The 7,500-nt window shown below is 44.1% G+C and overlaps 1 protein-coding gene across 1 annotated transcript in view; it reads left to right on the top strand.

The window, feature by feature from the left end:
* Positions 1 to 7,500, top strand: part of LOC110512627 (ephrin-A3-like) — a 142,181-nt gene that overhangs the window by 97,419 nt on the left and 37,262 nt on the right. The gene's annotated exons all lie outside the window — the stretch shown is intronic.

Here is a 7,500-nt window from a genome sequence, read left to right on the forward strand (position 1 = left end):
GAGAGCCGGAATTCTTACTGGTTGGTAGGTTATCAAATACTTATGTCATGCAATAAAATGCAAATTAATTACTTAAAAATCATACAATGTGATTTTCTGGATTGTTGTTTTAGATTCTGTCTCTCACAGTTGAAGTGTACCTATGATAAAAATTACAGATCTCTACATGCTTTGTAAGTAGGAAAACCTGCAAAATCGGCAGTGTTTCAAATACTTGTTCTCCCCACTGTATGTGTGTTTGTGTGTTTCTGTGTGTGTGTGTGTGTGTGTGTGTGTGTGTGTGTGTGATGGCTTAGAACTGTGCAGCTTCTCTCTGTCACACAGACAGGGAGGGGCTTGTTTTTGAGCTGAGGAGAAAAATAAGAGCTTTTCATGTCAGGGAAGAATCCATCTCCTCCTGTCACACACACACTCACACACACACACACACACACACACACACACACACACACACACACACACACACACACACACACACACACACACACTCACGGCCCACCTCTCCCTGTCAGCCAGAGTATTTTTAGGAGTGATGCTGATATATGAGCTTGGGGAATGTCGCTTGAATGTTGACATGTGATGTGTGTGCGACGTTGTGTTAACGTTGACATACGAGCTGTGGGTATATAGGGGCCAGTGGTGTGTTGTGTTGTGATGTGTGTGTGTGTCTTTCTGTGTGTGTGTGTGTGTGTGTGTGTGTGTGTGTGTGTGTGTGTGTGTGTGTGTGTGTGTGTGTGTGTGTGTGTGTGTGTGTGTGTGTGTGTGTGTGTGTGTGTGTGTAGGGTCCAGAGCTCCTCTGACACTCTGAAATCTAGTTTGTGACCCTGGGGTCCTTGAGTCTGGCTCTGTTCCTCTCTCTCCCCTCTCTACACAAACTCTCTATCTACCTCTCTACCTCTCTTTACACACTCTCTCCCTCTCTCCCTCTCTCTACACACATTCTCTCTCCCCTCTCTCTACACACATTCTCCCTCTCCCCCTCTCTCTCCCTCTCTACACACATTGTCTCTCTACACACATTCTCTCTCTACCTCTCTCTACACACATTCTCTCTCTACACACATTCTCTCTCTACACACATTCTCTCTCTACCTCTCTCTTATTCTCCCTCTACACACATTCTCCCTCTACCTCTCTCTCTCCCCTCTCTACACACATTCTCCCTCTACCTCTCTCTCTCCCCTCTCTCTACACACATTCTCCCACTACCTCTCTCCCTCCCCTCTCTACACATTCTCTCTCTACCTCTCTCTCTCCCCTCTCTACACACATTCTCTCTCTACATCTCTCTCTCCAGTCTCTACACACATTCTCTCTCTACCTCTCTCTCTACTTCTCTCTCTACACACATTTTCTCTCTACCTCTCTCGACCTCTCCCCTCTCTCTACACATTCTCTCTCTACCTCTCTCTCTACCTCTCTCTACACATTCTCTCTCTACCTCTCTCTCCCCTCTCTCTACACATTCTCTCTCTACCTCTCTCTACCTCTCTCTACCTCTCTCTCCCCTCTCTCTACACATTCTCTCTCTACCTCTCTCTACCTCTCTCTACACATTCTCTCTCTACCTCTCTCTCTACACTTTCTCTCTCTACTTCTCGCTCTCCCCTCTCTCTACACATTCTCTCTCTACCTCTCTCTACCTCTCTCTCTCCCCCTCTCTACACATTCTCTCGCTACCTCTCTCTCTCCCCTCTCTACACATTCTCTCTCTACCTCTCTCTCTCTCCCCTCTCTACACACATTCTCTCTCTACCTCTCTCTCTCCCCTCTCTACACACATTCTCTCTCTACCTCTCTCTCTCCCCTCCCTACACACATTCTCTCTCTACCTTTCTCTCTCCCCTCTCTACACATTCTCTCTCTACCTCTCTCTCTCCCCTCCCTACACACATTCTCTCTCTACCTTTCTCACTCCCCTCTCTACACACATTCTCTCTCTACCTCTCTCTCTCTCCCCCTCTCTCAACACATTCTCTCTCTACCTCTCTCTCTCCCCTCTCTACACATTCTCTCTCTACCTCTCTCTCTCTCCCCTCTCTACACACATTCTCTCTCTACCTCTCTCTCCCTCCCCTCTCTACACATTCTCTCTCTCCCCTCTCTACACACATTCTCTCTCTACCTCTCTCTCTACCTCTCTCTCTACACTTTCTCTCTCTACCTCTCTCTCTACCCCTCTCTACACATTATCTCTCTACCTCTCCCTCTCCCAATCTCTACACATTCTCTCTCTACCTCTCTCCCTCCCCTCTCTACACATTCTCTCTCTCCCCTCTCTCCACATTCTCTCTCTACCTCTCTCTCCCTCCCCCCTATCTACACATTCTCTCTCTACCTCAATTAAATTAAATTCAAGGGGCTTTATTGGCATGGGAAACATGTGTTAACATTGCCAAAGCAAGTGAGGTAGATAATATATAAAGTGAAATAAACAATAAAAATTAACAGTAAACATTACACATACAGAAGTTTCAAAACAATAAAGACATTACAAATGTCATATTATATATATATACAGTGTTTTAACAATGTACAAATGGTTAAAGGACACAATATAAAATAAATAAGCATAAATATGGGTTGTATTTACAATGGTGTGTGTTCTTCCCTGGTTACAATTTTCTTCAAATCTTGCTGCTGTGATGGCACACTGTGGAATTTCACCCAGTAGATATGGGAGTGTATCAAAATTGGATTTGTTTTCGAATTCTTTGTGGATCTGTGTAATCTGAGGGAAATATGTCTCTCTAATATGGTCATACATTGGGCAGGAGGTTAGGAAGTGCAGTTCAGTTTCCACCTCATTTTGTGGGCAGTGAGCACATAGCCTGTCTTCTCTTGAGAGCCATGTTTGCCTATGGCGGCCTACCTCTCTTTCTCCCCTCTCTCTACACATTCTCTCTCTCCCTCTCTCTCTCTCCCCTCTCTCTACACACATTCTCTCTCTACCTCTCTCTCTCCCCTCTCTCTACACACATTCTCTCTCTACCTCTCTCTCTCCCCTCTCTCTACACATTCTCTCTATCTACCTCTCTACCTCTCTTTACACACTCTTCCTCTCTACCTCTCTCTACACACATTCTCTCTCTACCTCTCTCTCTGCCCTCTCTCTACACAATCTCTCTCTACCTCTTTCTCTCCCCTCTCTCTACACATTCTCTCTCTGCCTCTTTCTCTACCTCTCTCTACACACGTTCTCTCTCTACCTCTTTCTCTACCTCTCTCTCTACACATTCTCTCTCTACCTCTCTCTCTAACTCTCTCTACACACATTCTCTCTCTACCTCTCTCTCCACATTCTCTCTCTACCTCTCTCTCTCTCCCCTCTACACACATTCTCTCTCTACCTCTCTCTCTCCCCTCTCTCTACACATTCTCTCTCTACCTCTCTCTCTCCCCTCTCTACACACATTCTCTATCTACCTCTCTCTCCCCTCTCTCTAAACACATTCTCTCTCTACCTCTCTCTCCACATTCTCTCTCTACCTCTCTCTCTCCCCTCTCTCTACACATTCTCTATCTACCTCTCTCTCTCCCCTCTCTACACATTTTCTCTCTACCTCTCTCTCTCCCCTCTCTCTACACATTCTCTCTCTACCTCTCTCTCTCCCCTCTCTACACACATTCTCTATCTACCTCTCTCTCCCCTCTCTCTAAACACATTCTCTCTCTACCTCCCTCTCCCCTCTCTCTACACAATCTCTCTCTACCTCTCTCTCTCCCCTCTCTCTACACATTCTCTCTCTACCTCTCTCTCTACCTCTCTCTACACACATTCTCTCTCTACCTCTCTCTCCCCTCTCTCTACACATTCTCTCTCTATCTCTCTCTCCCCTCTCTCTACACACATTCTCTGTCTACCTCTCTCTCTACCTCTCTCTACACACATTCTCTCTCTACCTCTCTCTCCCCTCTCTCTACACATTCTCTCTCTATCTCTCTCTCTCTGCCCTCTCTCTACACACATTCTCTCTCTACCTCTCTCTACCTCTCTCTCTCCCCTCTCTCTACACACATTCTCTCTCTACCTCTCTCTCCCCTCTCTACACATTCTCTCTATCTACCTCTCTACCTCTCTTTACACACTCTCCCTCTCTACCTCTCTCTACACACATTCTCTCTCTACCTCTCTCTCTGCTCTCTCTCTACACAATCTCTCTCTACCTCTCTCTCTCCCCTCTCTCTACACATTCTCTCTCTACCTCTTTCTCTACCTCTCTCTACACACGTTCTCTCTCTACCTCTTTCTCTACCTCTCTCTCTACACATTCTCTCTCTACCTCTCTCTCTAACTCTCTCTACACACGTTCTCTCTCTACCTCTCTCTCCACATTCTCTCTCTACCTCTCTCAATTCAATTCAATTCAATTCAATTCAAGGGCTTTATTGGCATGGGAAACATGTGTTAACATTGCCAAAGCAAGTGAGGTAGACAACATACAAAGTGAAAATATAAAGTGAAAAACAACAAAAATTAACAGTAAACATTACACATACAGAGGTTTCAAAACAGTAAAGACATTACAAATGTCATATTATATATATATATACAGTGTTTTAACAATGTACAAATGGTTAAAGGACACAAGATAAAATAAATAAGCATAAATATGGGTTGTATTTACAATGGTGTGTGTTCTTCACTGGTTGCCCTTTTCTCGTGGCAACAGGTCACAAATCTTGCTGCTGTGATGGCACACTGTGGAATTTCACCCAGTAGATATGGGAGTTTTTCAAATTTGGATTTGTTTTCGAATTCTTTGTGGATCTGTGTAATCTGAGGGAAATATGTCTCTCTAATATGGTCATACATTGGGCAGGAGGTTAGGAAGTGCAGCTCAGTTTCCACCTCATTTTGTGGGCAGTGAGCACATAGCCTGTCTTCTCTTGAGAGCCATGTCTGCCTACGGCGGCCTTTCTCAATAGCAAGGCTATGCTCACTGAGTCTGTACATAGTCAAAGCTTTCCTTAATTTTGGGTCAGTCACAGTGGTCAGGTATTCTGCCGCTGTGTACTCTCTGTTTAGGGCCAAATAGCATTCTAGTTTGCTCTGTTTTTTTGTTAATTCTTTCCAATGTGTCAAGTAATTATCTTTTTGTTTTCTCATGATTTGGTTGGGTCTAATTGTGCTGTTGACCTGGGGCTCTGTAGGGTGTGTTTGTGTTTGTGAACAGAGCCCCAGGACCAGCTTGCTTAGGGGACTCTTCTCCAGGTTCATCTCTCTGTAGGTGATGGCTTTGTTATGGAAGGTTTGTGAATCACTTCCTTTTAGGTGGTTGTAGAATTTAACGGCTCTTTTCTGGATTTTGATAATTAGTGGGTATCGGCCTAATTCTGCTCTGCATGCATTATTTGGTGTTCTACGTTGTACACGGAGGATATTTTTGCAGAATTCTGCGTGCAGAGTCTCAATTTGGTGTTTGTCCCATTTTGTGAAGTCTTGGTTGGTGAGCGGACCCCAGACCTCACAACCATAAAGGGCAATGGGCTCTATGACTGATTCAAGTATTTTTAGCCAAATCCTAATTGGTATGTTGAAATTTATGTTTCTTTTGATGGCATAGAATGCCCTTCTTGCCTTGTCTCTCAGATCGTTCACAGCTTTGTGGAAGTTACCTGTGGCGCTGATGTTTAGGCCAAGGTATGTATAGTTTTTTGTGTGCTCTAGGGCAACAGTGTCTAGATTGAATTTGTATTTGTGGTCCTGGTGACTGGACCTTTTTTGGAACACCATTATTTTGGTCTTACTGAGATTTACTGTCAGGGCCCAGGTCTGACAGAATCTGTGCATAAGATCTAGGTGCTGCTGTAGGCCCTCCTTGGTTGGTGACAGAAGCACCAGATCATCGGCAAACAGCAGACATTTGACTTCGGATTCTAGCAGGGGGAGGCCGGGTGCTGCAGACTTTTCTAGTGCCCGCGCCAATTCGTTGATATATAGGTTGAAGAGGGTGGGGCTTAAACTGCATCCCTGTCTAACCCCACGACCCTGTGTGAAGAAATGTGTGTGTTTTTTGCCAATTTTAACCGCACACTTGTTGTTTGTGTACATGGATTTTATAATGTCGTATGTTTTACCCCCAACAACACTTTCCATCAGTTTGTATAGCAGACCCTCATGCCAGATTGAGTCGAAGGCTTTTTTGAAATCAACAAAGCATGAGAAGACTTTGCCTTTGTTTTGGTTTGTTTGGTTGTCAATTAGGGTGTGCAGGGTGAATACATGGTCTGTTGTACGGTAATTTGGTAAAAAGCCAATTTGACATTTGCTCAGTACATTGTTTTCATTGAGGAAATGTACGAGTCTGCTGTTAATAATAATGCAGAGGATTTTCCCATATGTACGAGTCTGCTGTTAATAATAATGCAGAGGATTCTCTCTCTCCCCTCTCTCTACACATTCTCTCTCTACCTCTCTCTCCCCTCTCTCTACACATTCTCTCTCTATCTCTCTCTCTCTCTCCCCTCTCTCTACACAATCTCTCTCTACCTCTCTCTCTCCCCTCTCTCTACACATTCTCTCTCTACCTCTCTCTCTACCTCTCTCTACACACATTCTCTCTCTACCTCTCTCTCCCCTCTCTCTACACATTCTATCTCTATCTCTCTCTCTCCCCTCTCTCTACACACATTCTCTGTCTACCTCTCTCTCTACCTCTCTCTACACACATTCTCTCTCTACCTCTCTCTCCCCTCTCTCTACACATTCTCTCTCTATCTCTCTCTCTGCCCTCTCTCTACACACATTCTCTCTCTACCTCGCTCTACCTCTCTCTCTCCCCTCTCTCTACACATTCTCTCTCTACGTCTCTCTCTCTCTCTCTATCTCTCTACACACACTCAATTCAATTCAACATCAATTCAATACCTCTCTCTACACACATTCAATTCAATTTCTATTTCAATTTAAGGGCTTTATTGGCATGGGAAACATGTGTTTACATTGCCAAAGCAAGTGAAGTAGATAATAAACAAACGTGAAATAAACAATAAAAATGAACAGTAAACATTACACTCACAGAAGATTTCAAATGTCATATTATATGCAAATAGTTAAAGTACACAAGGGAAAATAAATCAACACAAATATGGGTTGTATTGACAATAGTGTTTGTTCTTCACTAGTTGCCCTTTTCTTGTGGCAACAGGTCACACATCTTGCTGCTGCCGTGATGGAACACCGTGGTATTTCACAAAGTAGATATGAGAGTTTATCAAAATTAGGTAAAAATTTGATTTGTTTTTGAATTCTTTGTGGATCTGTATAATCTGAGGGAAATATGTGTCTCTAATATGGTCATACATTGGGAAGGAGGTTAGGAAGTGCAGCTCAGTTTCCACCTCATTTTGTGGGCAGTGAGCACATAGCCTGTCTTCTCTTGAGAGCCAGGTCTGCCTACGGCGGCCTTTCTCAATAGCAAAGCTATGCTCACTGAGTCTGTACATAGTCAAAGCTTTCCTTAAGTTTGTGTCAGTCACAGTGGTCAGGTATTCTGC

The sequence above is a fragment of the Oncorhynchus mykiss genome, chromosome 2 (genome assembly GCF_057628025.1).
Source record: "Oncorhynchus mykiss isolate SJ-2025 chromosome 2, ASM5762802v1, whole genome shotgun sequence".
NCBI classification, from domain to species: Eukaryota; Metazoa; Chordata; class Actinopteri; order Salmoniformes; family Salmonidae; genus Oncorhynchus; species Oncorhynchus mykiss.